The following is a 9611-nucleotide window of genomic DNA, read 5'->3' on the forward strand; positions in this document are numbered from 1 at the left end:
AAAAATGCAGCTTGGCCTGTGTTTTCCACAAGGCCATCTCTGCTGTTTATGAGGGGACACTAATGAAAAGTAAGTTTAATTTTATGTGTTTGACATGGCATCTGGATTGTTAAGCATTACATTAAGTTGGTCCCAAGTAAAGGTTTTCTGAATAAAAAAAAAAAAGATAAAAGCATTACCAATATATCAGTTATGTTTTTGCAGAGCTCAGCCATACATCTGTGTGTAGGAAACATGATATTTTGCTTGCAAGCTGAGCCCGGTGCATCTCACAGGACATTAATGCAAAAGTGGGAGAAATGTAATCTTCATCTTCTGGAGACTGAAACACTGATATAACATGTCATGCCCTGTCATCACCTGTTGCTAAGGGTTGAGCTATTCCCAGTGTCGGAAGGAGACTGTGAATGAGGGGTGCATTTTGATGACTGCAGAGGAGGGGAGATTCTCAGGAACTGTTGAAGATGCTGCTATTTTATAGTGTATAAAATATACCTGACCTGAGGCAGTGGATCAGCAGAGGCAGCCTGAGGTGCATGCACTGAAAACATCTCCTTTGGAGCTACTGACACATTTAGCAGCTGTCAGTCAAGGAGGAGAGCTGATCCTCTCTTAAGCAGACCTCCTCACAAGCTATTGTTGCAAAGGCCTAAAACGTGGCTCCTTCTTCGGCCTTCCCTTGTCCCAGATTGAGCATCTCTTTCAGCTTCATATTCTCCTTACGTTCCTCTTTTCATCTTTGTATGCTGCTGTCTTGCTTCCACCTGCCGCCTCCCCAGTGCCACCTGCTTGCCTCTCTTCACTTAGTCTCCTTTGTTGCTTTTCCTTGTCTCTGCTCCCTGGAGGAAGGCAGCACCATGAGCATATTGTCCCAGGTTGCTCCCCCTGGGGCTTTCTTACTCGGATTATTATTGCAATCGCAGCCTTCCCTTGCATCACCAGGACCACTGGCACCGTACCGTATGCTTCACTGACAAAAACAAAGCCAGAAACTAAGGGGAGGCCTGAGAAGCGAGAAGCCCCAGCAGGCAGGGTGCCAAAACACCAGCAGCAGAAAAGAGAGAGAGGCACAAGCCGAGAAGGAGACAGTGGGCTTCAAGGACAACCGGGGCCAGAGGGTCGGAGGAGCACAAGCCTGGAAGCAATGGCAGATCTCTACACCTACAGAGGGAAATGTACAGCAAAGCAGAAGTTAGGGGAAGAGTCACAACATCTTTTTTTCATAACCAAACATCCATTGTGCCATTAAATTCCACTAGCGGCCCAGTCTTCAGCTGTAAAAGTGGGGCTGAAGTGCTCCTTTCACCTACACTTTGTTGAGTGTCTTTGGATTGTAAAGTCTTCTGGGTATTGCATGTGCTTTGGCACCTGGCACAACTGGACCCCACTGTGAGACTCTTGGCACCGCTACCACGCAAATTATTAGTATTTACATTATTAGTACTTCTATTACTGTTGTTAATAATAGTAGCAACCTAATACACCATTTTCTGGGCTGTCTGGGAAACAGGGACACCATTCCTATGGATTTTATGCCAGGGATTGGGAATTACAGTTCCCATGTGCACAAGATTGCTGTTCAAGCTATAATAAACTGCATCAAATCAGGCATTTCAGACAAGAGCACCAACGCAGTGTCAAATGGGTGCCTTCGCTGGGCTTGGCCTGGGGGACTGGGCTGGGTCGGCATGGCGTGTCTTCAGCTATGAAGCAAGATCTGACAACAAACTCACATAAGTTCCTCCTGAGCACTCCAGTGCTCAGTGCACAATCCCCAAAGAGCCTGTGGGCACGGGAGTAGCGTGGCATCGCTGGTACGGCCTCTTACCTCCATCCCTTGTCCCCAAAGGAGATTTGAGTTAGGCTGAGTCTCTTGGACTTCTCCAGGTACCGGCTGCCCCTCTTCTGTACTATTGCATCCTCTGGTTTTGCCCCTCATTACAGACCAGCAGAAATTGGCACATTCTAGAAATGTAACTTGTGAAACACATACTGATAGCAAAGAAGTGGCCAGCCGCTATTTAGAGGAGAGCCCGTTCCTTGGCACTCTGTTCCCAGGACACGAGGCCAGTCTGGCTTTCCTTCACCCCGACCCCGGAGCCGGGGGCTGCAGGGGGTCCCTGGGCTGGGCTCCTGGGGGTGGTGCTGCAGCCCCCTCGCCCGGCCAAAAGGCAGCAGACCCGGCTGGGACAGGGTGTCTGGAGGCTGAAAGTTAATCAGGAGAATTGGCCCATACAGCAGACATGCTTTGCAGAAGAGGAAGAGGTTCAGAGCAGAAAGATTAGGAAATGGTCATCACTCCTTTACCCAGGACTAAAGAACAGTGCGCAAGCCCCTCTCTGCTTTGCAGGGAACCTCCTGGAGTTGAAAATGCCTCTATTTCTCTATAAACAGCTAGGCTAGAATTTGCCTTTCTCCAAATCACAGTTGCTTTTGCAGCCTCGTTGCACAAGGCTGTGAGAATAAAAAACACGAAGGGAAGTGCTGACTGTGTCAAGGCAATAGAGAGGCTTCTGGGAGGCACTCTGCCTGGCTCTGGTGTCACACCAACACACAGCGATGGCCTCAGCAACACCTCTGTGTGCTCTGCCATAGCTTGCAAGGTCTCCTGCAAAACTTTATAGGAGCAGACTGTAAACTCACCACAATATTAAGCCACGTAAAGGCTCAAAAGACTCTCAAGCCTCCTGATCAATGAAACGTAGTTAGCAAACATGACATGCTGTAAAGCAGTGTCACATGTGCTGTCCCACTAACAGTGACCAGTTCAGGGAATTTCACCCAGTCGGGGCAAACGGAGCAGCACAACAGAGTGTGGGCTCATCCTCAGAGAGGACAGGACAGAAAGGGCTCCCAGTGCGCCTGGTGAAAAAGTTGGTGACATTATCTGGTAGCAGAAACTATGAACATGATTAGAAAAATTAAATTGCAATGCACCACACTGTCCAGTTTTCTCTAGTGAATAGGATAGAAGCCCTTCGGTTGGAGATATTAAAAAGTGGACTTGACAAATTAGTGAAAGACACATTTCTAGCAGGCAACTCTGCTCTGGGGCTTTAGCATGAAGTTGAGGTCTGAGGATTTCCTGACCTAGAGAAAGGCAAGAGGCACCCTCCTTGCCTGCAGCATGCTTTCTCTTGCACAGAGCGCGTAAAATCTGTATACAAGTAGTATATCCCTATGTTTCTGGGTAGTGAGCGGAGCCCAGCAGAAAAACTGAAAGGCTCTGAGAAGTGGGGGCTCAGCGAGTCTCATTTAATTACAAGTGTAGTGCTTGCTCTGCTCAGCCCCACCCACATGCCATTTCACGCCTGATTTCTTCTCTGATTTCTTTGGGGAAAGAGAGGGAATTCGAGTGCATGTAATTTGGGTTAACAAGACGCATTATATGCAGCTTCATTCTTGTAAAAACTTTCACAGGGAAATCACCCAGCCCATGGAGAGAAAAAGTTCTCTCCTTATTGTAATTTTTCCAAGGCTAATCAAACTCTCACCGTTATCCTATTGATCACAGGGAAGGTTTCATTTTCTACTGGTTGCCTAGTTAAGGTACAGTAGCTGTTGCTTGGCTTGCTACATGCTGTGAGTACAACAGAGATCAACCCTCCATTTCTATGCTCCTTTTTGTCCCTTTCCTAGATCCTTTTTCCTTCAAAGCTCACCTGCCTTTTGCTTTTGTGGTGCTCTACCTGCATTTTGCCTTCTCCTATACCCATTGAGCAACAAAAGGTGAAAAGCTGGGTTTATACAATTAAAATTCTCAGAATAAGAATGGGAAAAATCAAAAATCCTGAACAGATTTGAAAACAGGAGGCAAAGGAAAAGTTAGATATGAATGCGGCATCACCCAACAATATGGACAAAAAAGCTCTGTGTCCAGTACCTGTGGGTGTTATTAGCATAAACTCCCTCCAGCTTGGACCAGTAATTATAAGGTATGAGCCCTTCGTGGTGGTGTGTGTCCAGAACTGTCGCTGAATGCACAAGATCTGATCCTGCCATTATTGCTATATGCTTTATAGTTGCCAAAGCTTGTCTTCCCGTGTGAGGAAAAGCATCAGTCTCCATTTCAAGGTGCAGTTCCCGTCCCTCTGGGGGACAGCTGCTGTGTGTCAGTGCACAGCACGGAGGCAGGGAACAGCGACACAAGAGCAGCATGCTGGAGAAAGGTGCAGGCTTTGCTTTGCCTTCCTGTGCAAGGGTTTCTTTGGATGTGTTTTGTGCCCCTTCAAGTCACTTGGGAGTTTAGGAGAGCCAGAGAGAATAGCTTTTTCTGTCATTATTTGATAACCAATACAGTTCCCTTTGACCCTCTCCCCTCTTCCCAAAAAAGAAAGACCAGCTCAGCATTGTGTTATTTTTCAAAGCCTTTACAAATTAAGACAGTAACATGGAAATCCTCGTTGGGTTTCAGTTCATACTTCCTCCCATGCTGGGCTGAAACGGGGATTCTTTTGTGATGGCTTTTCTGCTTATTTTTTTAAAACCTCCTGAATTTGGCACACTGCCCTACTTTATTTTCTTTCCATTCTCTAGTGCTGCTCCCATTGGGAGGCTCATTCGCTTCTAATGCATGGTGTTATCTTTTGCAAGTTGAACTCTAAATCCCCGTGTTGTTTTTCCTTGCTTGTTATTCAGGTGCAGGGAATGTTAATGATGTCTCTTTGGCTGTGGATGCTCTGGTTATGTGGCTTTAATTATTTTTATTAATGTGTTTTATAAAGTAAATTACAGATAAATGTAGATTTTAACTACAGCTTAGAGATGGCACATCTGTGAGACTTCACAATCTTTCATTTGTGGGTGAAATGCACAATAATATCTTCCATAGCAAGAGGATGTTCAGAGGTGTGACTGCGAGAAGCTTTACTGAAGCAAAAGCTCCAAAACTAAAAACTGACACCTGATATGCAGAGGGACAGGGAAGGGGAGACGGAAAGGAGCAGGAGATCTGCAAAATAACTTGTATTCAGGGTCAGTGAGCACTGCTCCTGCTCAGGGACAGCTGCCCATGCCAAGGAGGAAACTTCCATTTGCAGCATTCGACAGTCCCCATCCATAGTCATCAGACAATCCTCAAATTAGAGATCTAGAGACCTTATAAAGAAAAGATCCAAGTTCTTTACTTGTCACTGGTTCAAAATTCCCTGAAAACCTACTAAAAACTTCTCAGCGACTCAGGAAAACCAGGGTATGTGGGGTTTTTTTCACGGTAGGGCTTGCTCGCAGAGGTTTCTGACTGTCTGCCTCGCCCTTGCTGTCGTTCGTGAGCCTGTGGCCTAAGTCTGCAGGCGCTGGAGGACCTTGTTATGGCTGCAGCTGTAGCTGTTTATGTTGCTCAGCCGATTCAGTCTCTTGTTCCAGTGCTCAGACCTCCTGGGGGACCTGGTGCATTGAGCTGCATTGGGAGAGCGGTGCAGCCTACAAGAGCCATTTGATGAGGAAACATAGGACTAACACTATGCTAACGTAGGGTCAGCAGAGGGTAGGGTCATCAGGGGTCCTCTGTGGACACACGGTCCCTCCCCACGCGGGCAAGGCAGCCAGCTGCCGCCCTGGTCTCCCTGGCCAGGGACTCGGGAAGGAACCGAATGTGGCCATACGGGGAGAGGGTGCCTGGCCCTGGCGGGAGGAACCATGCGTTTCCCAGAGCCCCCAGGCTCTCTGTGCTCCCCCCTGCATGGCAGTACTGGGTAATCCCAGCCAGGCAGCAGAGGCAGCTGGCAGAGCTGGAGCAAGCGGCTCTGTGGAGGGCTCTGCACTTGCAGTAGGTCTTTCCAAAGACCCCGTGGGCTCCAGCCGTCACTCGGCCTTGTTCCTGGGGCAGACGGGAGGAGGAGAAAGGGACCTGCTGCAGCGGGTGCCAGTGCAGCCCTGCGGTTTCGCAGTCCCTGGTGGTAAATCCCTGCCTGGAGTGGCGTGCGTGGGCTCGGGCTTGCTGCGGGGACAGATCTGCCTTCCCCAGAGAGATGCCAGGGCTGAGGAGGGGGAAGGAGAAACATGTATGGCATGGAGAGAGGCTGAATTTCTCTGACTACTCTGGACTGAACTGGGATTAGAGGATTTAGTAGAGGAAAATACGTACTAGCATCTGTAGTTTGTCTGTTTTTTATTGAACCGAGAGTCCCATGTGAGCCATCCAGTAAGTAAGCAGTAAAATCATCCAACAATGCCTTGAAAACAGTTCTGTCTCTAAACACTGCACCTCCCGGGCACTGGTTGTGTTCAGAATTACTTTCTTCATCCCAGGAGACTGTGTTACCTTGGACAACACACAGCCATTGCCAAAAATAAATAATTAAGGCTGGGTGGCGCTTGAGTCATCAATGCAATGAGAGGAGGCGAGGCTGGAAAACAAGCTGATGGGTTTTACATTGGCAAAATCTCCAGGCCATTCTCCCCTTCCTGAGCACTTGCCCTTCATTTCTATGCAAGAGACAATGTCAGTTTGGGGGAGTCTTACCAGGAGCTTGTGAGAGAAATGTTGAAAAGGGATTTTTCCAGGTTGCCTTTTCCGTCTTCCTGCTGCATTAGCTGCAGGTGGTGAAGCTGCTGTTTCGGCATTTCTTCTTCAAAAGCTACATCACGTAATATCACTGAGATCACAAGGAGATGAGGAGAAAAATGGCCCTATAGGATTTTTGTTAAAAAACGATCCATCCATAAAAGATGAAAGGTTAAATTGCTTTTAGAAACACAGCAGCGTTTAAACAGGTGAAGATCCTCGAAAACGGAGTTTGGATTCAATAAAGTAGCCATGCAGAAGGGCAGAGGAAGGCCTTTCTTTGGAGGGAAATGTCACACTTTAGAGTTAATAAAATGTCTAGTGGTATAATAATAATGATAGCAATCAGGAGCCTTTATTTTTCACCTGGCAGGGCTGGTTCATGCGTGTTTTTTCAAAGCTACCTGCAATTCAGGAAAGAACAAAAAAAGAATCAGGCATGCATTTACTGAAAAATATCACAGTGGAAGAGAAGAGAGCCAGACCGGCCCAAGACACCTGAATGTTACTGGGGAGATAAAGAGTGCTGCTCCCAGGTGGCAGGACATTTTCTTCCTCAGCCTTTTAGATATTGCCTCTTCGCAGCTGTGTTGTAAAGACATCGCAGGAGATTTACAATCCTAAAAGAACGTACAATGAAAATGTCAAAAGGAAAAGGCAATTGCAAACAATAGTTTTGCTCTGGACTGGCCCCCTCTACACTCTCCTTAGTAGTGATGTGTCACAAAGGCAGTGAGCACACAGCATTAGCTACTCTTGCATCTCTTGTGTATTTGTTAGGTTTAATGTGCCAGAACTTGGTGGAACAAAATTTGTTCTCTACCTATGTAGATGTCACTTAAAACTTTCCATAGAAAGAGAGGAAGAGTGGGAACATTGGTCTTTTAGGGGCAGACAGTGACACCAGAACGACTAATATATAACACACCAAAAGGTCTAATTATATATTATCTGTACACACACAAATGTAAAAAATAATCACTTCTTCTTGCTCAACCTTTTTTCCCCACTGGTACTTCCAGTGCATTACTCACTATGCCTCCGTCGCATTCTGGCTAATTTCTCAATCTGCATCATTAGTCTTACTGTCTCTCTTTCATGGAAATACAATTCACCCCAAAATAAAAACTCACAGACCTCTCTACCAGGATATGGCTTTGGTTTGGGTTGTGACATGTGTCCATGACAGTGCCAGTGGTTGCTAATATTTCAGCTCTCTAATTCCCCAAAGGAGCTTATTTGTTCAAGTTACCACAGACGGAAGGCAGCAGCCACACCTCTAGGCTGGAACACAGCAACCACCGCTCTCTCGAAGGCCTTTTTTCCCTCCAAAAAGCACTCCTATTCAGGGTATGAAAATGTGCAGCTTTGGCAAGCCCATTACTTCTGTGTGGATGAGAATTAAATGTAGCATCCACCAAAGTTGTAACTTCTTGATAAATAGACAGTGAAAAAGGTTTCGTTTTTGTGGTTGTACCCTTCAGCTAAGCAACATTTTCTTTATTGAAACTTACTAACTTGTATAAAGGTTCTGGTAGTCCTGTGTGTGACAGATAGAAAACCGCCTATGGTTAGTGGCATATGCATAGACTGATACATATCTACGAACCAGGGAGACGAGGGAATCCTTAAGCCCAGCCCAGCAAAGCGGGCTCCCAGTTTGGGCCTGTACCCAGGCTGCACCCAGATCCACGTCTCCGCAAAACCCCAGTGCCCAGCAGCGTGCTCCAGCCCTCGCTCGCGGTGAGGAAACCAGGGAAAGCAGCGCAGAGGGGAGCCGGGTCCCCCTCCAGCGCATCCCTGCCTGGATGACAGGAGGTGGAGCACTCTGCAGCCAGCACCCCCTGCTCCGTCTCAGCACAGCCTTAATCATCAGCCCGTTCTTGTGCAAGGGCTCAGGGGCAGAGCTGGGACTGAGCACTGGGAGCGTGGCTTCAAAATGTCATTCCTGACAGTGAGAACCCTGGTGTGCGACGCTGCTGTTTGCGGTCGTGTCAGGAACAGCATGGGACAGCGTGGGATGGGTAGCAAGAGCAGACGCTCCTCAGAAATGTTTCTGACATGTGTTTGGCATGTGTAGAGCTTGCCATCTCTACAGCGCTTGGATGCTCTGGAGCTGAATGCCAGAGCACACATCTGGGAGGACGAGACTGCTGTCTTGCAGAGAGCTAATAGGCTGCAGGGACTTCTCTGCTATAAACTCTCCTCTTTGCTTTGTGCAGCAGCTGGCTGGGTTAGCTGTAGCATTAATATTTGTAGCATTAATATTAACTTCAGCGAGGCTCACACTGGAGATGATATACTCCAACCCCAGGAGCCAAGTCTTTTGAACAGTGCTTGCAAGGTACAGCCACAAGCACTCACTCCAGTGTTTACTTTAAGAGATTCCTCGACTGTAGATTTGCTGCTCGTGCTGGCCCAGAGTGTGTGTTGATGGGGAAGGTGCCAGCTTTTGTCAGTCACTAGTGTTGTCATGAATTAGCAGGGGCCACACAGGATACAGCCATACGTGTCAGCCTTGTGAATGAGCACTGGAGCAAGATGTGAAAATGTGAGGTCCTGCTAAGATAAAGTATCAAAGAGAGAAGGAGTTCCCTTGGCACGGGAGCTTGTGGGTCCTGCTCATTCCAGCATGTCCAAAGCATGAGCAGACTTCCCCCACGTCCCTGGTCCAGTTGCTGCGCTGAGCTCTGATGACAGCATTACTCCTGCAGGAGCTGTGAACACGGAAATGTCAATAACTGATACAGAAACAACTGACTTAATCCAGGGTCCTGTAGTATTTCAAGAGGCAGGCCTTAGCAGCGACAGGCAGCCAGGCCAGGTCGCAGAGGGGATGGGAACTGGTTGGATTTCGCTGGGATCCGAAACCCACTCTGCCATCCTGTCTTGCACAAGAGCTGAATGAGTTCAGTGCCAGTGAAAAGCACCAGCTCAAATGCTTTGGAAAGTTGCTATTTGTGATTCTGCGGGGTCTGCCGGAATGGCACCAGTTGCTGTTTTACACAGGCAGCAGCTGGGCACTGTGGCACTGGTAACCACTTTTCTGGATACACAGGGCAGTTATTATTTTGCCCTGGACCCTATGACCACAGATGGTTTCCCT

Source organism: Fulmarus glacialis, unplaced genomic scaffold, assembly GCF_000690835.1.
Source record: "Fulmarus glacialis isolate BGI_N327 unplaced genomic scaffold, ASM69083v1 scaffold31413, whole genome shotgun sequence".
Classification (NCBI taxonomy): domain Eukaryota; kingdom Metazoa; phylum Chordata; class Aves; order Procellariiformes; family Procellariidae; genus Fulmarus; species Fulmarus glacialis.